The sequence below is a fragment of the Bacillus rossius genome, chromosome 2 (genome assembly GCF_032445375.1).
Source record: "Bacillus rossius redtenbacheri isolate Brsri chromosome 2, Brsri_v3, whole genome shotgun sequence".
NCBI lineage: Eukaryota > Metazoa > Arthropoda > Insecta > Phasmatodea > Bacillidae > Bacillus > Bacillus rossius.
This window is the reverse complement of record NC_086331.1, coordinates 123,027,590-123,050,967: the sequence shown is the minus strand read 5'-3', so window position 1 is coordinate 123,050,967 and position 23,378 is coordinate 123,027,590. Positions and strand designations below refer to the sequence as shown.

The 23,378-nt window shown below is 38.7% G+C and overlaps 1 long non-coding RNA gene across 1 annotated transcript; it reads left to right on the top strand.

The window, feature by feature from the left end:
• Positions 1-18,222: 18,222 nt before the first annotated feature.
• LOC134529738 (uncharacterized) lies at positions 18,223-22,918 on the top strand. The gene is made up of 3 exons (XR_010074687.1): positions 18,223-19,000; positions 19,289-19,345; positions 20,123-22,918. It is a non-coding gene; the product is annotated as an uncharacterized LOC134529738 (long non-coding RNA).
• The last annotated feature ends 460 nt before the right edge of the window (positions 22,919-23,378 follow it).

The window sequence follows — 23,378 nt, the reverse complement described above, 5'->3', positions numbered from 1 at the left end:
AAAACTTCGGAGACAAACCAGTAGCTGTATTATCAAATATTTGAAAACCCTGTTTGCGAGATTTGGTATTCCAGCAGTGGTCATGTCTGATGGTGGCAGTAATTTCACCTCTGGAGAATTTCAAAAGTTTGCTAGGGACTGGAACTTCCAACATGTCACTTCTAGTCCCCATTACCCACAATCTAATGGCATGTCAGAGCGCTACATCCAAACTATGAAAAAAACCCTTAAGAAGGCCACAGAGGTTAAGAAGGATTTCGAGTTGGTTCTTCTAGAGATTCGTAACACTCCAACTGCAAGTGGGTTTTCTCCAGCTCAGTTGCTGATGGGGAGGCGGCTTAGGTCAATCATTCCGGTTGTACCAGCTCTCTTGAACCCCTTGCTACCTGATCACACTGCTGTTCGTAAGGCTTTAATTGATAATCAGACACAACAGAAACATTACTATGATAGACAGGCAAGTAGCCAAGAAGACAAACCAATGTCAGTTGCTGTTAGAGTACAAACATCCAAAGGGTGGGTACAGGGTGCCACAATTATCAGACCAGCTGATCGTCCAAGATCATACGTGGTCAAAATGCCCACTGGTAAAATTGTGGAGCGGTCAGCAAATGTGCTGCGCCCCGATAGGTCCAATGGTCAGCAAGGTGTGTTAAATGACGATTCAGATATAGGATATCTTGAGGAAAAAAAGTCACAGGTTACTAACCCCACTAGCCATGATAACAATGACTCTAGCGTGACTGAGAATTTGTTCACAGATGGTTTTCGAGGTTTTACCAAACAGGAGTGTCAGGGGAATGTGAGGGTTGACAATGCGGCTACAATAGAAAAGGGAGACAGCTTAGGGAGCAACATGCTTACCAGTGAGAATGAACCCATACTAAAAACAAGATATGGCAGATCCATTAGACCATCCAAGTGGTATAGCAGTGCTGATTTTGTGCAATGTTAATTGGTAATTCTGTTTTGTTTTGATAATGAAACAGTTACTGTTGTATAAATACTTGACTATGCAAAATGACAGAAATTGTAACTTGTATTTTAATTAAGTGATATTGTTTGGACATTGTCAACAAGTGATGCAGTGTATTTTATTGTTAATGAAAAAAGGAGATGTCATGGGAGCAAGTGGGAACTGCAATGTGCAGAGGTTGGCAAGGACCGGAAGTGGGGAAGTTGTTGTTGTTGTTGTTGTTGTTGTTGTTGTAATGCAGTATGGCAGAGAATGGTGAGAAAGAGAGAATAAAGGAATCTTACAATCATAATGAAGCTGTTATTATAAAATACTATAACAACAGCTGACACTTTTCTTCTCCCAGTGTGGAGAATAAGAAAAGTTTCAGCCTCATCAAAAGTGGGAGAAATAAGGTTGCTAACCAAAACTTTTGCACAATCACTCACACATGGCTAAAATAGTAAAAAAAGGGAACATGCTAAGTTTCTACATTTTAAAATTGTTTTATCCTTAAGTTAAAACAAAACTAAAACTCAAAAATGTTATATGTTACATTATAAAAGAGAATGAAAGAAACAATTAAAAAAAAATCATTTTGAGTTTTCTTAAACATTTATTGAATAAATTGTGTTTCTCCAACCTAAGAAAAGGAACGGATATAAATAAACTGTGGCCAGCTGCTTTTCTTGGCTCCAGTAGACAAACACAACTGTCCTCTGTCTCCATCCAACCAGAGTCATGGCTTACACTGCCTCTCTCTCCCAACCTGATGCCCCTTCGAAGGAGATGGAATGCTACAGCAAAAACAGTCCTACGCTGTAGTTAAAAATGTCCACTTGCCACTTGTGTTTGGTTTTTTGATGGGAAACACAGACACAGAACATTGTTATATTGGGCTTCTACCGTTCTTGGGTTATCCAGACAAAGAGTATTAAATGTCATTCTGTAATACAGTGGCCAGACAACTGCCATCTAGTGGCAGTTTCAGAAAACACTGCAGTATTCTGAGAACCAATTGAATATGCTAGCCATTTTGAAGTTTTGCAGGTTTTATGCTTAAAGAATAAGCTGTAAAGTGTATAGGTCGTGAGTATCAACTTTAGCTGTAAATCATTTCATTTCCATGACTGGAAAGAAAGACTGTATTTTTTTCATTCTAGTGCTTGTGCAGTTAATTGTCAATGTTATCAGGTCCTAGCTTCCTAACTTGAAACTTTTTGTAAACATCAAAGAATGATGGTAGGGGCCACTTGATGGAATTGAGTGTGTGGAAAGCCAACAAGACTGTCCTAGGGCCTGATGTTGTCCACGTGGCTTGCTAGGAGAAACAACCTGATATTTTAAGACTGATACTAGTAGCTGCCTTGTTATTAGCTAAAAGGGATGCTCAACACTAATAAGTACTGTACTTACTGTATAGACTTCTTTGGCATGCCACACGCCCCATTACGGTAGACTGACTCCTAATTTTGTTAATTTTGATGTGCCATCAAAGAGATACCTCTCCTCTGCCCCATCAAAACCCATGTTGCCATCTAAAGGCGACAAACTGTTCTCATACGTGCTGCTGCAAGCAAAAAATTCATTTTCAGATATTTACTGTTTTTATGATTATTACAAAAATTTCCCTATGTCATGCAAGACTGTGTTGATCAGTCCTCAGTTGCAACTTAAGTGCTAGTTACTTGCCACTGTTATTTTTTTTTAAATATTGTGGTAGACTTTTGTGGCCAATGCCAAAACTGGTACCCACCCCAACTCAGCTTTGTCCTGGAAGTCAAGGTACCCTAGTGAATTTTACAGTTTCACTTTATAATAACAGATGGTTGCAGCTTATATCTCTTACATGGCTTAAGCATAACAAGTACTTAAAAAGTAAATATCAACAGTGCAATTTAGCATAATTTTATATTTATTTTACTCATACTTATTGTATCTTAATAAAATTATCTTGATTATCTTTAGTCTACTGTAACAGTTAAAACAATTAACATTGATATAAAGGGTATTGTTAATAGCACTCTTACTAAAGTCTGCTAATATTGTAATAAACTATGTACCTACAGACTTTTAAAAGAAAAATTGTGATAAATATTTGAAGCATAAAGAATTCTACAACACTGCCTACTGGTGTCTAATCAGACAGTTAGCAAAAACTGAAAAAAAAATGTTAACTCTGTGATTTTTTGTTTTACATGGCTATTTTTAATTTGTGTAATCCTTGTTCTTTGGCCATGTATATATTTTAATGTTTAGATGTAAATTTTGGCCAAGTATTGTATGAAAATTAATTACATCAGTATCAGTGTTTTATGATAAAGGCAGCAGCTTCAATTAGCTTAAAGTATTACTTGAGTATATAAAAAAAAATTTATCCTAGTGAGATATGTTTATTGTTGTAAAATGTTTAATTTATTGTTAAAAATATGAATGTGTGCCAAGAGTTTATTAGTTCTTTTAATTTAAGGTAATTGTCCATATCTATATTTAAAAAAAAATGTTGCTATTTCTTGTTTTCAAATTTAATACCCTGCTATTTACGCTCGGCCTCATCTTCCTTGTTGGGTTTTTGGATTTTCATGCCAAATTTTCTTTTTCGGGGCAATGGTGGGTGAATGGTCAGATTACTTGCTTCACCAAGGCAATTAGAGTTTGATTTCCAGCAGAGTCAAACCTAGATTTTTGCAAGTGGGAAATATGGTGGAAGTTGCCATGATGGGTTGCGTTAGAGTAATCTCTTCTCTCACCCATTCATTCCGTCAATGTCCCATTAACATCTCATTGCTTCTAATGACCTCAATGTTGATGAGACGTTAACCTCAATCCTAGTGCAATTTATATGATTAAATTACTATATAAGCATTGCATATTATTTTTTGTTACCCAATATATGCTACACATTATATGCAATTTGTAAAGAGTCATAATTAGTACATTTTTTTTATTCAAGGACATCAACCCTATATATATATATACATATATATATATATATATATATATATACATATACACACATACACACACACATACACACACACTTTTAAATTTTGTTTCACAATTTTTTAAAGGACTCAAAATTCCTTTACTGTTTTAAGTGCATCACCCCGACAAACTTCAGTTACAAACATGCTCATTCAACGAGACGTGAAGCCATGTTATAATTAAAATAAGCTCACTCCATCTTGAGTTTGCAAAAAAAAAAAAAAAAACATTGTTCAAAGGGTTTAGTGCAGGAGTATGATTTAATTTGGTGGTTCAATAAACTACAGGACATAGCTTTGGACTCTTGTTTAAGTCAACAAACATGGCCTAATGTAATTATTAAGTCACCTTCAGTAAGTACTTTGTGTAAAACAATCTGTCATTTTCTCCCAGTGGTTACATACTGGAGCCTGTTCACTTATACTAGACTGTCACAATGTAAATAGTAATATAAGAAACATTGTATTTGTTCTTTTTCATTTCAGTTGCTTATATAAATAAATTAAATTAAAATTTATAGCAAAGGTATTGAGGTATGATCCCCTTAACACGTAATATAAACCTCCTCCATTACCAACCTAAAACAATCCTTTTTTGACTAATTACATCATGGTAACGCACGAAAGTTAATTTTCTGCATTTACACAGCAAAATCATGAATACGATTGTAGTTTTATGCACATATTTGAAAAATATTTCTTCACAAATGTTTTAAAACAGCAAAAAAATTAACATTGCAGGTGAGGCCAAGCCATTACTAAAATACCTATTAATTTATTTGCTACCCAAACCTACTTTACCAAGATAGTGCAGGATTGCATATAATTTTAAATGGTCTTCGGTTCCTTAAAAAAAATAGTTCAGGCAGTTTTCAGTGCCAATTAGAGTAGAAGAAAGTGTTTTTACGAGGGTTGTTTGTACTTCAGTTTGATACCTAAGTGACAAAATTCTCACTTTAGTGTCATACTATGTGAAAGGAAGATAAAGAATTTTAAAACATTTGATGTACCTATCCCAAAACCTTAATTCATTAAAATTACATAACATATGCATAAAAGACTCAATTGAAAAACTTGTCAGGAAGTGCAGAAATGAAGATATTCAAAGTCAAATAGACCCAGCCAAAATAGTTGTCTAAAATTCTGAAAACTACACAGGTTGACATTGGCTATTATTGGTTTACATGAACGTGTAAAACTATGCACTATCTCAACACATTTTCTTCAATTATTATTCTTCATTCATAAACACGTATTTTGGGATAGAAAATGTTTTTAATATGTAACTTATATGTGTGTGAGTTTGTGTTACAATTTTCGTTTTACTGGTATTGACAAGCAGTGCCTTTTTATGTACATTTGTAAGATATATTGTGGTATGTTTCAATGTATGCATTGGTGTAAGTATTAAATAAAGAATAATAAAATTGCTTATTATTTAAAAACATGTTTTATAACATCTCTGTAAAAATATCATATTTTATTTTGAGCCAACCTGTAATTTGGCTTCTGTTATGAGAGTAGTTTTATTCTTTGCTAATAAAACTGGACTTAGCTATTCTATTGGAAGAATCCATTTATTTTTATATATTTTTTTATTTAGCAGTGTAGTTCTAGAAATTATAAATTAAGAGCATTGCTAAATCAGAGTTTGATGGTTTTACAGAAGGTTAAAAATAATAGACGAGAATAAAACTTACTGTAACTCTGTAAGTTTCCCTCAGTGTGGCTATCTGCTCCATGTATATTTCACTCTAATATTCCATTGATTCCAATACATCATAGCTGACTATATTTTCACAATTATCCCTTTTAAAGAATATGGCCATTGATATTGTATAAAATTACACTGGCAGTAATGAGCTTTCCAATAGAAGAATGCATGGGTGTAAGTCAAGCTTGGGGAGGCCTCTCTTGTAATTAAAATGCTCCTCGCTGTGGGGGCCCTCTTGTGCTTACAAAATTGTAATTGTGAAACAAACATGATAAAAGTAATTCTCTCCCATTCTATAAATCCTACAAATTTTCATTCCTGGAAAACGGTAAATACTACATTTGTAGCTTGAAAATTTCAACCTAAATTTTTTATGACATGATTCCGTGCAGCTACCAACATGTGACTGTCTAGCTGTTCCTTAGGCACTTACTCTCACTATTTGCTGTATGCCGGAAGCTAAAAAATGGTGGCAGTGTGCGCGCATGCATCATGATGTTATGGAAAGTAGCCAGCCCATGAATGGTTCACATCTAGTGTGACTTATAATAAAATAGTTAAAGTTCTAAGCCAAATCAACAGACTACTAAAATAATTCTATGCTAATTAATGAAAAAATATTGAATGATACTACAAAACAAGAAATATGTCTGTGGTAACAATTACTGAAATCTTAAAATGGCAATTATTGCTAACCATAATATGGTGAGAGTTATTCTATCAGCAGTGTATTTTATTAAGAAAAAAATTTCATAATCAACATTTTGACGTGACGTCTAATAAATCTAACGCCGGCTGCACGCACGAAAAAGAGTCCCGTTGTGCTGTGTCCCGTTATGCTAATTGTACGCTTGCGCCGCATCTATCTCTCTTCCACTTGATTGGAACAACCATCGATTTGACTTTTTTGAGGCACATTAAACTTGAAACACTCCCATTCGTTTCCTACTTTTCCTATCATCGTCCTATCCTTAACAAAATAACACAGATTGGAAGAAGTTAAATAGCAAACATGTATAAAAGTTATAGTTAAAATAATCTCTTTGTTAAAGTAATAAACATATTTGAATTAATGAGTGCAAATAAAAGTAAATTTATCAATTAAATAGTAGATTTCTTTCACTCCTTTGTATCCATACAAAATAGTGATAATTCAATATAAATGATTCAGTTTTATTCATAAAAGTATGCAATAATTTCATCAATGTTTTGACATGACGTCATGTTAAACTATCGTCCGTAAACCGACTCTACAGATACCTACCAATTTTTTTTTATGTTGACAACAGTTTTGTGTGCGTGTGCTATTTTATAAATGTTGCTAATTATAATTGATACAGCTTGCAACTGACAATAACTACTTATTTATGTTAGGATTTGAATGTATATGTTTAACTTTGTTTGTTTATATGTGATTCGTAACAGTGGCGCACTGGGCACAAGAAAAGGCAGTAGTAAATAGTACGAGGTGAAGTACAAAGCTGGTTCAGAGATCTGCCATGCAGACGCGTTATCACGCCTGCCGGAAATACTTGCACCTAAAGCAGTGGGGGGCGAACAACATTTACAGGAGGAGGAGCTGGGAGTGTTTTTCTTCGCACCGTTTCAGATTGGGCCATTGGAGGCTTCAGACATATCGGAAGCTACTCGGAAGGACAAGGTTCTTTCAAGGGTGTCTGACATGGTGTTACGAGGGTGGTCAGCCACAGTTCCAGCAGTATTGAAGTGTTTTGCATCCCGGAAGTTAGAGCTGTCGTTGGAACAAGACTGTGTACTGTGGGGGTCCAGGGTGGTCATACCGGAGCGACTGCAACATGAGGTATTGAAGTTGTTGCATGAAGAGCACTCGGGGTTACAAGAATGAAAATGTTGGCCAGAAGCTATGTGTGGTGGCCTGGCATGGACATGCAGATAGAAGATGTGGTCCATCAATGCAGCCTTTGTCAGCAATCTCAAACGACGGAGCAAGCTGTACCCTTACACCCGTGGAGTTGGCCAGTTCGGAGGTGGCAACGAGTGCACCTGGACTTCGCAGAAGAACACCATCAAAAGTTCCTCATAGTGGTAGACGCGTACTCTTAAGTGGTTAGACGTCATTCCAATGACGGCTACCACGGCGTTTCACACGGTGGGGAAGCTTAGAACTCTTTTTGCAGCGTTCGGGTTACCAGAGGTGGTGGTGACAGACAATGGTCCGCCTTTTCAGTCGGACGAGTTTGGGCAATTTCTGTCCGCAAATGGTGTGAAACATGTCCGAACTCCGCCTTATCATCCGCAATCAAATGGTGCGGCGGAACGACAAGTACAGACTGTCAAGATAGCTCTGAGGCGTCAATTGCAAGAGGACTGCAGCAAGGCCCACACCCGCACGCTACAACATATGGTTGACGTATTTTTGTTTGCTTATAGGAATACTCCACATTCCTTGACTAAGAAAACCCCCGCGGAATTGTTTTTACAGCGACAGCCTCGCACTCCGTTGTCGCTGTTAAAGCCATCATTTCCGCACGACATGTCAGCACGCCAGGAACAAGTGAAACGTAGGCTGGATCACAAACAAGGGCCTCCAAGAAATTTTGCCCAAGGAGATTTGGTCTGGATAAAAACGGTGCGGGGAGAGGAGTTCAACAGGATCAGTGAAGGAGGTAGTGAGTGCGGTCACTTACCGAGTGCAAAAGGGTTTGCATGTCAGATATGTTCATGCGGACCACTTGAAGCTGAGAGAGACAAGAACCAATGGAACTCTACGTCCAGGGAAGCACTTGGTGGGGAAATACGCAGGCGGGCAGCTGGGTGAAGAAGGAAGGGTGACAGAACCAGAAGAAGAGACAGTTACATCAGCGCCCGAGGAGTCACACGTGGGGGAGGCCTCAGGTCAGACTCCGGAAGGGAGGCATCTGTCCCGAATGGCTAGTGGAGGGTATGGCAGTCTCGAAGAAGAAGGTTTTCGGGGATTTCAATGCCAGTAGCCTCTCCCTACCCCAGGCGCTCTGGTAGATGCGTCAAGGTTCCAAGGAGACTAGATTTATAAAGAAATGAAAGGGGGAGTGTAGTAACGGGTGAACTGACTAGTGTAGTGCGGTAACGAAGGAACGGATTGGATCAAGGCAGATCGTGTGGAACAGTGGAACAATGGATACTGTAAGCGTGGGATGTACATGTGTTTTGTAACAGTAGTGTTAAATAAAGAGATACAACATGGTCAAACATTGCTCGATGTTTTATGTCCCCCAGCATAATATACTGTTATACATCATATCACAGCACACTGCATATTGACGCCACTCCCGCTGCCTGTTTAAGTTTTTTGAGTAATTATTAAGTTGAAAATGATCTCTGGGGGCAAAAACGGGGATTCGGCCTCCTGGCTGCAGGCAGGAGCGCGTCGCGGTTTGAAAACTACCCGGGCTGTTCAGGCCACCCAGGATGCCTTATAAATAAATGGTAAACTGGTTCACACGACACTGCACTTTATTAAAAACCGTTACACACGCTTGTCCAAGGACTGGCCGCGTCTGTTGTCTGACCGTCGCTGCACGCGAGAGTTTATACGTAGACGATGCGCGCGACCAGGATAGATGGCAAAATGGTATGTGCGGACTTATACTGTGGCCGTTATCGATGTGAAGGATGCGGCAAATAATCGCGGAGCTACTATGCTGCAACGGCTTATGCAGTCAATGACGTTAACATGTAAAACAGCACATGCAGTTGAATGTTCTAAAGTTATTTGCAATCTAACCTGCTACAAGACGTTAATGTTCCGAAATGTACGTAGGCCCGGCTAGATGAGAACATAAAAGTCAGTCACTTATTACAGCTTGAAACAGTTATTACGTTGCCGTCGTCCGGGGTCTCGGGCTCGAGTCCCGGTGTGGCTCCTAGTGGGAAAAGGCGGTTCTTGATCTGTGTTGTCCGGGTGGGCGCCAGACTAGCTCGTTTCTAGTCGTGAATTTGGGATCGTGGGTGTATGTGCCCCTGCGTGGCCCACTAGGGCCGGCGGCGGTGTTGCGTGAGATGATTTTAAATAAGAGACGTGGAGTTGAGGTGGTGGTGTCGTACCTTTTATTCATAGGAACGAGTCGTACATAATACAACACTCTACAGAGGTCCCCGGGGGGGGGGGGGGGTTTTACTCGTTATTCCGTGGCGCCGTATTGTTTGTGTTCCGCGTTACGTGGCCTCGGATGCTGTTACGTCTCAGACGTTTCACTGGGTACGCAGGTAACGTAATTTCATAACACAAAGGCGGGACACAAAATACACTGAATTAAGGGGGCGCGCACAGGTTACGTGGCACTCATTACTCGGGTAACGTAAGTTAGCAATACAAAGTACGGGACACAAAAATACACTTAATTAAGGGGGTGCTCACAAGTTACGTGGCACTCGTTACTCGGGTAACGTAAGTTAGCAATACAAAATACGGGATACAAAAATACACTGAATTAAGGGGGCGCGCACAAGTTACGTGGCACTCGTTACTCGGGTAACGTAAGTTAGCAATACAAAATACGGGATACAAAAATACACTGAATTAAGGGGGCGGACGATTGGAGACGGCCAATCCCGTATGCAAATGTCTCGGCGCGGGTGTTGTGCCCACTGTGGTGAAACACGCACCGCAATTAAGTTTGTCCAAGTTCGCTTGCGGGTTTGTGGTCAGCGCCGTGCGCGTGACCTTAATTAAAGTTCTGTAAGTTGCGGGAGGCGGCCCGTGCCGTATACTGAAGAGCAGCCCCGCTGACCAAGTGTGGTGCGGGGTGTCTTTAAATTGATGCGGCCGGATTAGGTCCTGGACCGAAAAAGGGACCGGGTACTCACGGAGAGGTTAAGTAATAAAAGGGGTTCTGTTAATTAGTGACTATATTTACCGGACGTTACTTTCGATGTAGACAAAGGATGTTGCCTCTCCGTGGGACGTAGGTCCGCCCCGGTCCGTGAGCTGCGCTGAACTGCCGAACTGGCATGGCGTCCGAGGGAGGCTCGGCCTCTCTCGCGCCAGGCGTGACCTCATTACGCTAGACTCCAAACGGGTGTGTCTGGAAGAGATTTTATTGTCGCTAAAATCCTAATTTAATGTTTCAGGAGGAATGGGTACGGTTCTTCTCTTGTCTACTCAGGTTTCCGCGGTTTTGCCTTTAATTGCTGTTCGGCTCGCCTGACTCGGGTGGGCCATGGCCAGGGGTGTGTTCCGTTAGCGGGAGCGTATACTGGCGGGTGCAGGTCGGGCTCTGGGGTGGTCGTCGGCCAGACGACGTCAACGTGGTTAGATTGCAAGATAGATGTTACACAGTTAAATAAAATAAATCGTAAATATGTAGATTAAAGAGTCGTAGTAAATTGAAATCTCCCTGTTGGGATTAGATGCATTAAGTTAAGAGTCGCACGAAAGGATGTACGACTGAGTGGGGTCGGGCGCAGAGCTGAAAAAAGGATTTAATAAACTTACACTATTGCGATGACTTGGATGTGGCGCGAAATCTGAAGGCTCTGCGTTCGCGGAGCGACCGACCCCTGTGAGCTCCCGACGGCAACTGAGCGCGAGGGCGCCGCGCGACCTCGCGCCAAGACACGTGAGGCGCGGGAAAACAGCCCCGACCAGTTTCGCACTTAAATGACATATTTGACAATACACGATCATTTAACAGTTGTACATAATTTTACTTGAATTAATTATTTTTCAATTGTTATTAATTTAGTTGTTTTAAAAATAATTACTGATTTAATTTAGCACATTGCCACACCCGGCCGGGCGCTGTCGTCGCCTTGGTGTTCGTCGCGGTGCACTTCCACTCACTCGGCGGACATCACGCTTGGGCGTGTTCGATGCACTTAAGAGTAAGTGTGGTTGTGACATAACGGCCTGTGCGAACCAGAGGGAGCACTGGCGGTTGGCGTCAATATTATTAACTAAATATTTATAACCCTTATATAATACATATGACGAATAATTAGTGCCAGAGTTACATTGTGACAAACGCACAATAATTATTTAGGGCCGAATGCACAGTACAATCTAGTGGCTGCGACCACTAGATTTAACGTGAAATCCCCACTCGGCTTAAAAATCGGTATGCACAGAATAATCTAGTGGCCGCGGCCACTAGAATCGTCGAGAAACCCCCATTAGTTCGTATGTTCAGTCATATCTAGTGGTGGTGCCCACTAACTATCTAGTGGAGGAATCTAGTGGCCGAGCGACCTCACTAGTTCCATCTAGAGGTGGGTTGGGACAGCAATTTTCGGTATCAGTCCCAACCTGATACTGATACAGTGATGTACCTAGGTACAAGTTTCTGATACTTCTGTATCAGACGGTCCAGGAGGCAACAAAGCTCCGCGTACGCAGACCGTGCGACCGGAAGGAGAATCTGATACATTATTTATCACGCCCGGTAATTCTCTACCTCTGTTACTCTCATGCCCGCCTGATACAGCCAGTATCGATCAGTTCAACATTCACTGCAGTTCGTCCTGGCCGTGTATCACCATGTACATTGTTGCCGGCTGTCATGCTTTGTAGTTAGTATCTTTATAGTGAAATAAGGAATGGATAAGTGCACGAAAAAGACTTCATTTGTGTGGAATTTTTTCACGGAAAATAATGAGTTTGCTAATTGTAATTTGTGTAAACAAAAACTGAGTTATAAATCATCGACTAATCTGAAGAAACATTTGAAAAAACATTGATATAGTATGCTCACTAATGTACCTAACTTTTTTTTATTTTTTATTTTTGATAAAATCGTGAATTTTTAATGTATAAAAACACTAGTTACTAATTGTTTTCGAAAAAAGAAAGTCCATATGTTGATTACATCTGTTATTAGTGTCAACTGAGAATTTATTTGCATTTTCATAGCTGTTAGGTGCACAAATATAAATATTATATCTTGTATTAATGTACCGTAAAACGGGGTTACTTTGCACCAATTTTTCCATTTATTTTTGTTTTGCGATTCTTTATGTTGTTAGTAAATTAAAAAATAATATGTTTATACTTTAATTTATTTCTTTAGACTTTAATGATGCTATCTACATACAATTATGAACCTGATATGCCTAGCATAAATTAATAATGTGGTGCAAAGTTACCAATGTGAGTAGGATACTTTGCACCAATATTATTTAAATGGTATTTGGATGTATAATGACGATTGGTGCAAAGTTAAACGCAGGGCACAATTGATTGCACCAAAGCTCTGTTTTTTTAAATTTTAAAAAAACATATATTTTGACTTAGAAAACCCCCAAAAAATGACAAAAAACTATGAAATCTGGCAGCTGTCACAAAAAATTATGTAAAATTCATAGTCATATTTCATGTTGAAATTCACAAAACACCATCACAACCACTTGATCTCTAGTTCTACAACTCTGTACACTCCCCTTTTGGAAATCTGCTTCGGAGGGTTGATGTGCCCAATGACATCCTCCCAATCATATGTAACATCTGGTCTTGAAGGCCACTTCCAGGATTTCACTGATCGCACCATTGATGAAATTTCTGCCTCTTCATCGCCGACTTTGAGTATTTTGCCCGGAAATATTTCCCCTTCATATTGAAAAGCCACATGTTCCCCAACTATCTTCTGAGGGGCTGGTAGTGCCAAAACATCTCTAATTGATTTTTCGCCATTGAAAACGTCAGTTGCTTCATCGTCTTCTTGAGCTTCATTCAACATTAAGGCTGTGTATGTCGGCATAGCGGAGTCACTCTCAGCATCTGAAGTGGCATCTTCTGGACCATCAACATCCTCATCTTCATTGAATTGTGTTACAACTTTCTGCCTTTTGTTACTGCTTTGTCTTATTTTCTTGTGGGTTTCATCTTTAGCAGTTAGTGGGTGCTGTGAAGTGTCCTGGGTTGGGCACAGTAACTCCTCATATGCTACACTTTTTCCGGGCTCGACTGTAACCTTCTTTCTCTTAACGACCCTTAGAGGCTGTGTAAACTTTGCCCTGTGATTTTCCAGGCATTCCAAAAATGACTTTTCAATGGTCTCGCAATCGACTGCCTTATTTGCTGAAGGAATTGCAGAAAGCAATTCGTCTACATTTGCAGGATATATTCCACATTTTCGGAATCCCGAAATAAGATTTTGACCTATAGTAGCATTTGATTCTTCCATAAGTTGTTTTAGTAGACGAGGGAACTCCTGTTTGGACAGAACGGCATTCCTTCCAGCATCACTGCCTTTCCATTCTCCTAAAATCTTTCTCCAAGTGACCTTAAGTGATCTGAAGACAGCAACATCCATTGGCTGTGTGAGGTGAGTGCTGTTTGGGGGAAGGCATATAAAGGAGATGTTGTTCTCATTGCACAGTTTGATGACATGAAGCGATATGTGTGCAGACAGGTTGTCACATAAGATCGCATTTTTTCCATCACTTTTCTTCAGTCTCGGAAGTAACAGTCGTTCAAACCAATCATTAAATGTCTGGGAATCAAACCACCACTAGGTGTGTGGTTATAACGGGTTCCTGGAGGACAATTCTCAGTCCATGTGGTTCATAAACAACTGGACTTGTAGACAACATACGGTGGTAATATTTCGCCAATTGCATTCCCACAAAACATCACAGAGATGCTAGCCTTTGAGACATTCCTAACTTTCTCAGGGTACTTAGTCCCTCTCTTTGTGAAAATTTTTTTGTTGCCAGGGTCGTCTGTTAGGTTGGTCTCGTCGAAGTTCCAAATATTACATGGTTCAACTCCTCTCAACTCACTGGCCAAGTTTCCAATGTAAGCTCTTAAAATGTCAGGGGTGATTGCAGCACGACTTCTTTTGATATTCGATGCAAACCGGACAGTGAGCTCTGGGTGTCGCTGCAAAAATGATAGCACCCATTCTCTTCCTGGTAAGTTTTGTGAGAATGCAGGCACAGATCTCCCAGAATGATTTAAATACGATCTAACTATGACCCTGAAGTCAAATGAATCGACAGGGAAACCATATTCACTTAGCTATATTATGCAAGAAACAAAATGGTATTCTTCTGCTAGAGTAAATATTGTAGGTCTCCCTGGAGTAGAAACATGCTGGTTTTTCAACTTATAATTAATGGTTCTTCTAGCAATCCCATATTTTTGAGCTGCTGCCCTTTGTGACATCCCATTCCTTACAGCTTCCAAGCAGGTATTTAATTGATCATCAGAGTAGTCACGGTATGTCCTCGCTCCCAGCTTGCGCTGGTACCTCCTAGGCATCCTACAAAAACCAAATTAGAAAGTTAAAATCAGGGAAAATAGAATTTATGACTTTATCTTTTAAAATAATAGCTGATATGGTGACAATTATTAAACAAGCCAAATTACTTGAATGATTCCATCATAGTTAAATAAAAATTGTCATTTAATCAATATGTATGCCCTTTTAAAGCAAAATGTTGAAAATTAGCTGTTAATAAAAAGTTAATAAAAAATTCCAATACAGTAAATCCAAGATGGCGTAGTATATTCTACAATGAGTAGAGGACACTTAAAAGTGGGCTTAATAACTAATAAGGCCATACCTATTTAAAAAAATAGATACATATAATAGAAAATACATAGAAAATAGGTATATTGCGCATGTTTCGGAGTGGTGCAATGTTTCCCCATTTTTGGTGCAAAGTATCAACCATTATCAATTATTGAGTAATATAATCTCATTTACAAATAAACTGAAAAAAATAATTTTGTAGTAGCAAGCCAGACAAATTTCGAACACACTGAGATAATTACTTACCTGATGAAATAATTCTCAGTTGATGAAAAATCACAATTTTGCCACAATAGAAATTATGTACTTTTAGGTTATCCAGAGATTAGATATTACACACAGTTATAAAATGGCGGGAATCGCAAAACACTTGATTAAAACAAGTTCAGAAATGCCAACCAAACAGATGACCTGAAAATTTCTCTATTTTAAAAATTTACTTTAGTAGGGCAAATTAGCTTATCTTTTACCCATTTTGGTGCAAACTTACCCCACAGGTGCAAAGTAACCCCGTTTTACGGTACTTTTTAATATTAAAATTTCATTAGTTTTATTATTGAACGAGACGGTGCACGCACTGCGCACTGAGCCTACTTTGAAGTAGGAAAATAAACAAAACGACTTGTAACCAGGGCTGCCACTCTGATATTCATGAAAAACCTAGATAACCTACAAAAAAACCCAGACACATGGGTAAAAAACCCAGATGCGTCTAAAATGCTATCGTTGAAAATGTTTGCGTACTAATTCAAAAATATAAACATAACTGGTTTTAATATAAAACAATTAATTACCTTACAAGACTGAAAACGGTTAAATACAACCAATACAAGAAAATTACACTGCAGCAAAATGGCTGTATAAGTAATTCTTGGACCAGTACATATCATAAAAAAACCTACAAATATATACATGACAAAACAAACACCATCACTGCATCCTTTAAACCGGTAATTGTTTTTATAAAACTGCATCATGTACGTTAGTCTTTATTCAGAGTCTGATTCTACAAGATTGGTTTGAAGGTTAATTGTTGCATTGGTTTTGTGTTCTGCAAGCCTCTTTGAAGAATGTGTCTAATTTAATATTCGACTTAGCTTCTTGAAAACTAGTTTTGTGTTTATATGTATTTTTGTGTGTGAAACACACAGACTTGTTTGCATTTATCAAACAGATATTGCAACAGATACAGTAGCTACTACCTTTATTATTGTTTTAGGTATAAAAATAATTAAAATTATAAAAAACCTAGAATTGTTGGAATTCATTATTTAAAAACCCAGAAACCCAAACACCATTGGAAAAACCCAGATCTGGGTGGGAAAACCCATGAGTGGCAGCCCTGCTTGTAACAATATCGCTTTGCGCCTCTCCTTCAAGGCTTCAACGCCTTCCCCTGCGCTTCCTCCCCTACATTCTTTCCCTTCTTTATCCCTTATTCGTCGTTCCTGCTCCCTCCCCTTTCACAAGCTCCGTCCAAGTGACTAGTGGTGGGCTTACCTGTTACTTTTGAGTATCAGTGTAATCGGTTCCAGTGAAATTTAGGTTCCTGTGAAATTAAACGGTGAACGGTAAAATCTCTCTCTAGCAATGCTCGTAATCGTAAACTGCTTCCTTCGCACCGAAAAATGGTGAAATAAAGGGGATAAGTGAAATCACTGCCTCTCGGTGAATGATGAAATTAAATACATGCGATGTTTTTCACAGAAACCTTTCATTTTGTTTTGAGTTTATTTCGAGTTAAAATTGAAAAATACTGCATAATTATTATTTTAAAAATATTTTTAATAATATTGATTCCATATTTTTATCCCTGTCCTTTCAGTTCAATAATATAACGAACACATATTAATTTTAAAACATTTATGAGAATTCATTATCTTCCGTGATATTCTGCTAGGCTTTCATTGGGTGAATGGTGATTTTTTTTTTTTTACTGTAATTATTACAAGTATGCAATTCGTATACTCCACATACAGTTTTACTTCAAAATATATACATAAAAAAATGATTGTACTAAGACTGAAAACGTCAGAAACTCAATTCAACGATTATGTGGACACTAAAAGCTAGTGGTCGTATTACTGTAGATAATCAATTTCACCGAATTTCACTGATACTTGTAGAAACTGGTCGCAGGTATACCCGTGAAATTTTGATATCGGTGAAAAAGTAACAGGTATGGATTTCACTGCCCACCACTACAGTGACCGTCATTTGCGATCGTGTACTGTATTCATTGGCCGTGGTTTTGTTCCAGCTGAATTTTGAACTGATACTAAAGTCTCTGATACTTTTCAAGTGTACTCGTTTGCCGTTCCTGATACAGGCGCGTATCAGTGCCAAAGTATCAGGTTGATACTTTTCGACCCACCTCTAGTTCCATCTAGTGATGGGCAGAACGGTTCTTTTGACCGAACCGGTACTTTCGGATCAGTTCCGTGAAAGATTCGTTCAGAACGATTCGTTCATCTCGGTCATTTCGTTCTTTTCTGTGAATAGGATCTGGCTCTTATATCAGGTGACGTAACTCGTTCATCCTTTAGAGTATTGGCTACGTGTTTGCTTCCAGCCTCCCCTCGTTATCGCGTGACCCGATAACGAGAGGAGGCTGGATCGCGTGGGTGGTTATCTTTATCTACTCTGCATGGGTAAATGAAATTTCGAACGTCTAGTTGTATACGGACTGTTATAAAATTATTGACTGTTGATCGCTGCAAATGCTTCATGCAGTGATTCTATATAATACGGGAGCATTAAATCTAAGAATGTTAGGTACGAAAGTGATCTTTCTTAACTTTAATTTGTAATCGCACTATTATAGCTAGTACTTGAACATTGCTTTTCGTAGCCAGTGAATCACAGTTGCGTATATGAAACAAGATTATTTATATTGTATTACTTTTTAAGTTACAAATATTAATATACAGGCTATTTACACTCTAGAGAGAGTATAGTGTTTACATGTAGACCAACACATTTAGAGAAAAAAAGACAAAAATTGAATACTACTACTGCGATTCAGTATGAAGAGAGAAAAATGAAGTAGGTACATTAATTAACACCTAAATGGTAAGTGTGAACATTTGTAGTTACTTTCCCTGTTATTTTTAATTCATGTTTTTTTTTTCCCCAAATTTGTGTATGTGAATGTGAAAACGCAATTTTAAACCACTACTTAACAGTTGACATTTTCAGGTATAGATACTTTTCATGTTACCCTATTTTATTTGATCAGTTATCGTTTGCTCTTATGAACATGCTCACGCTGTGATTACTAATTCTTCAGACTCCTGACGTCATGAATCATTTCACGAACGAATCAGACCGGGCGCGTGGCCGGTTCTCTCATCTCGTTCTCTCGTTCTCTCCGCGTTTTCGTTCTTCCGAATCTTTCAAGGTACCGGCTCTCAAAGAGCCGGTTGGTTCTCTCGTTCTCTCCGCATTTTCGTTCTACCGAATCTTTCAAGGTACCGGCTCTCAAAGAGCCGGTTCTTTACATCGCGAACGAATCGCAAGATTTCGTTCTCTCAAAGATTCGTTCTTTTTGAACGAATCGTTAACGAACGACCCATCACTAGTTCCATCAAGTGGAGCTTTTCTTCAAGATGGCTGTCGTCAGGGGTGTTTTTGACCGTGATTTTAACGAATTTATTGCGTATGTGAGGGATAATCCATATGCACCTGCACCGAGGCGATATTTGAGGGATGTGGATAATCCATTAGAGTTTTTTAGCGACAGTGAGATTGTCAGACGTTTTCGATTTTCAAAGGAAACCGTAAATGATGTTATTGTTCCACTTCTGACTCCAGACAATGGTAATAATCGGGGCCTGCACTGCTGCTCTGCGATTTAATGGTAGTAACAGTTTTCATGTATGTTTGAATATATTTATATTTGTGATGTGTGTGTTGCTGGTGTTGCCACATCTAGAACAATTAACTAGAATTTTTTCTCTCAGTTGTAAAGTATCTGGCAGTTAATTTTTTTGTTTATAATTTAAAAAAAGTGTCTGCGGAATAAAAGTAAACCTAGTAATCATTAATTTATATCATTTAGGAAGTGTTTTGAAAATTCATAATGTTCTTTTGTACGAAGTCTAGTTTTACTGAGTATCCGTTGCCCTAATAATGTACCTTGTTTTAGATTGTCTGTGGTGATTAGAACCATTTGAATCAGTCTACCGTGTGCAGAATCGTGAAGGTAAGATACACACGTGCTTTTCTTTAGCTTAGGAAGCAGGTTAACACAAATATTCACTAACTGTTATGAAAATAATTCTTTCAAAGAGGTGAAAATATTTTATTTTACATAAACATGTCACATTTGGTAACATAAAAGTGCATTAATTACAGAATAACATGTGTAATAATATTGATTTGTACTGTGATGATTGGGAAGTTAATTTTGGGTAATTATTTAGATTAGCGACTTTTCCGTAAAAATAAAAATAAAAATCTGAAACAACTATCATTGTGTGCCAAAAAATATTACTCTTATTTTTTAGGATATAGTGCACATGTGAATTTCCTTACAGTTTTGGAGAAATTACCTTTTATTGTTTATATAATAAAGCCTGACCATTGATGCGGTAACCGCCATTTTTTGTTTACGTTTATTTACATCATATATTCCGTCTTTTAAAAAATTTCAGACCCTGATAACATGTTCCTGTTGGCTTGATTCTGTGCACGTGATCCTGTGGTACATGATGCTTATTTTTTTTAGCAGCGGGGAGGTGCTCAAAGTGTCGACACGTTTCGTGCAATAGCGCGAAACCTTACATAATTTATTTTTAACGTTATTTATATTTTACGTAATTAACTTTCACGTAATGAATTTCAAACGTCAGGTTTCACACTAAACGGATCGGCGCTTTGAGGGCCTCCTTACTGCTAACAAAAAATAAGCTTCATGTTTCTTGTTTCTATTGTGTGGGTAATTAGTTTCTCCGGTATACAGTATAATTGTGTAATATAGGTGGTATCTCAAGATCTGGCTGCACATCTGCAAGAGTATGTGCATTTCCCTGGTGTTCAACAAGTCAGGGAAAACACACTTAATTTTTTTGAAGTGGGTGGCTTCCCGGGAGTGAGTGGATGCATTGACTGCACTCACGTGGGGATAAGCAGCCCAGGAGGTCAGTTTGCCGAACTGTATCGAAACAGCAAGCAGTACATGTCACTGAATGTCCAGGTAACTTTGTATTTGTGAAGCAATATGTATGTGTGTGTATATATTGTTACATCATTAATAGTTTGAATTTAGCTTTTATTTTTGAAATTTTTGTCTTCCTGCAAAGTGTTTATGTTCTCAGGTTGTTAGTGGACCAAATTTGGAGATCCTGGACATAGTTACAAGATGGCCTGGCAGTACCCATGACTCTCGTATCTTCAATAACAGTAGAGTCATGGTTCGTTTTGAAACGAAGACTCTGCCTGGACATCTTCTGGGAGATAGATAATGGATATCCTCAGTTGGAATATTTGTACACTCCATTATTGGCCCCTGTAACTCCTGCAGATATCCAATACAACACTGCTCACAAGAAAACCAGGAACCTGGTGGAACGATTGTTTGGTGTTTGGAAGCGAAGATTCGCATGCCTTGGGCATCTGCTGCGAACAAAGCTCCAAACATCAAGCACAGTAATTCTTGCTTGTGCTGTGCTGCACAACGTGGCGAGCCTCTGCCGCCTCCAGGCGATGAGAACCATCTGCCTGCAGTGCCTGTGGCAGATGTGCAGCCCCGAAAAAACCGTGGAGCAGCAATCCGAAGAGGGTTTATTGAGCGACATTTTGATTAAATTTATTATTATGAAGTTATCATATTTGGGTTCAGTTAACACAACTATCTTGTCTGGACAAACTTTACTGAAATTTGGTTTTGTAAATACATACAGTGTTTTTTACATCCTGTAACTATACACTATGTTCAGATGTCTAGTCCATGTTATATAACTTGGGAAAGTTTCTACATTTTTAAATTGTTTAATTCAATGTATGATTTCAGATGAGCCTACCATGGTTTCATAGGCCTCTTGGGGAAACTCTCCATGTAAAAAAAAGAGTTAACGCATTGGGCACTGTACCTCTTGAGACCTGTCTCAAAGGTGATGTGGAAACCAGTGCAAAGCCCAGAAGAAAAGGAGTTCCAGTGGATCATGGAGAAAACTTGTGAGTTACTGTAAGTTTTTACCTTGTGTATAGTTTTCGATTTGTTTACTATGTTCAGTAAGTTTAAAATGTTTATTTTTCTTAGCCCTAAAATGTTTCAACCTAGGTTATATTCATTTATATTTTGTTTTCAATTTCAAGTACATATACACATAAAATAAATAACATTCACTCGCCAATAATGTGGTTGAAATTACATGTTGTCTGATACACATTATTATATACATGTTATATACATATCAGATACTCTTTGGTGGTACTGCCATCAAAAGAAACCAAGGGCACATTAGAAATAGGTCATGTTTTTTTAAAGCATTACATACATTGGATTGATGTTACGAGTAATTGGACAAATGTTAATCTGTTAAAATATTTTACATATGGTACCAGTAATTTCTGAGCTTGGCAGCTTTTAGGACACAATATGAATTATAATTGTTAGGTCTGTTACATTAATAATATGCAACAGCTTTATTAAACTGGTAATTGATCTATGATTAATTTTTCTTAACAAATCTATACAACCTTAAGCTTTATTTTAAATAGGTACAATATTTCCAGTACTGCTTACATACAATATATCCAGAAACTTAGCAAATAAGTGCAGTTTACATTAACGGAAAAAAAATAACCGGTACAAACCATTGTCGTGACTTGCTGAAACAATACATACTTCAAGAAAAATGCATTGGTTTCGTCACCTTATGAGGCAGGTCTAAATGAGTGTATAAAGGCATTTTTCTCACAATGTTTATTTTACATATATATAATTACAAACCTCATTGTTAAACTTTTAACAAGATTTCAAGTGTTGGTTGTATAATGACAGTTACAATCACAATCACATTTGGTTAGCAATATTGTCACGTGCACCTAGCCGGTGCCACCGCCATTTCTGTCACGTCTCACTTTCAGAGGGGGGAGAGAATCGTAGCTCTTTACATAGAAACAACTCGCTTGGCATCAACTAGTCTTAACTTCATAAAATACTTTACTGTACCTAGGATCATAGGTTCGTCATCCCGTACAGGATGTCTGGTGAGAGCTGAACTAAGGAGATTTTGCAAAATAACATAATACTTAATTAAAATTATTTTATTCTTAAAGTCAAATACTCAACATCATTTTAAAGAACATTTAAATAGCGGGATTACAATTTAAAACAATAATCTCTTTACTTCCTTAACGATTGAACGACCTTACAAGAGAGAGAATGAGAGAACTTCACTAAACACTTCCCTAGTCCTTCCGAATACCTCAAATCATAACAAAGATAAGTCCATACTCACATTTTCCGAAAAGCCTTTCTTGATCGATTACTTTAAAAAAATAACGTAGGGGCCTCTCCTGCCCTTGAAATCCCGAACGAACATTACATTTTAAAAACTATGACGCGTGACCCCTGACGAGGGCCATAGCCTCCGCCCGAAAGCTTGACGACTACATTATGACCTAACTTAAACTACATCACGAACGAACTAACTAAACAACTCGTGGCCACAGGTGAGACGCATAGCCTCCGCCTGAGTGAGCCTGAATTCCTACATCACGAACGAACTAACAACTCGTGACCACAGGTGAGACGCATAGCCTCCGCCTGAGTGAGCCTGAATTCCTACATCACGAACGAACTAACAACTCGTGACCACAGGTGAGACGCATAGCCTCCGCCTGAGTGAGCCCCGAGTCACCAATCACTTGCGCTTAAATTCGCGCGCCCTGCCGCGCCTACCATAACAAAAGCTCGTTATTGAAGTCAAATTTACTAAACAACTAACTAGAACATCTGGGAAGACTACCCCCCCTCTACCCCAATGTGCAGGCCACACCGCGCGGCTTGTTACGACAGCGCGCCCCAGTAACTGCGGCCCGTGGCTGCGCCAGCGCGCGGCCAAACAAACAAACAAAATTCTGCAAGCCCGCAGCGCGCCGCGCCGGCCCCGTGCCCCAATTACATGGTCACGCCACTTGCGCTGACGAGTGAACAGAGCAGCCAGCCCAGAGTCCCGTCAGTAAAGTCCCTAAATTTGATTTCAACAACCCTGCAAAATTTCAACCCG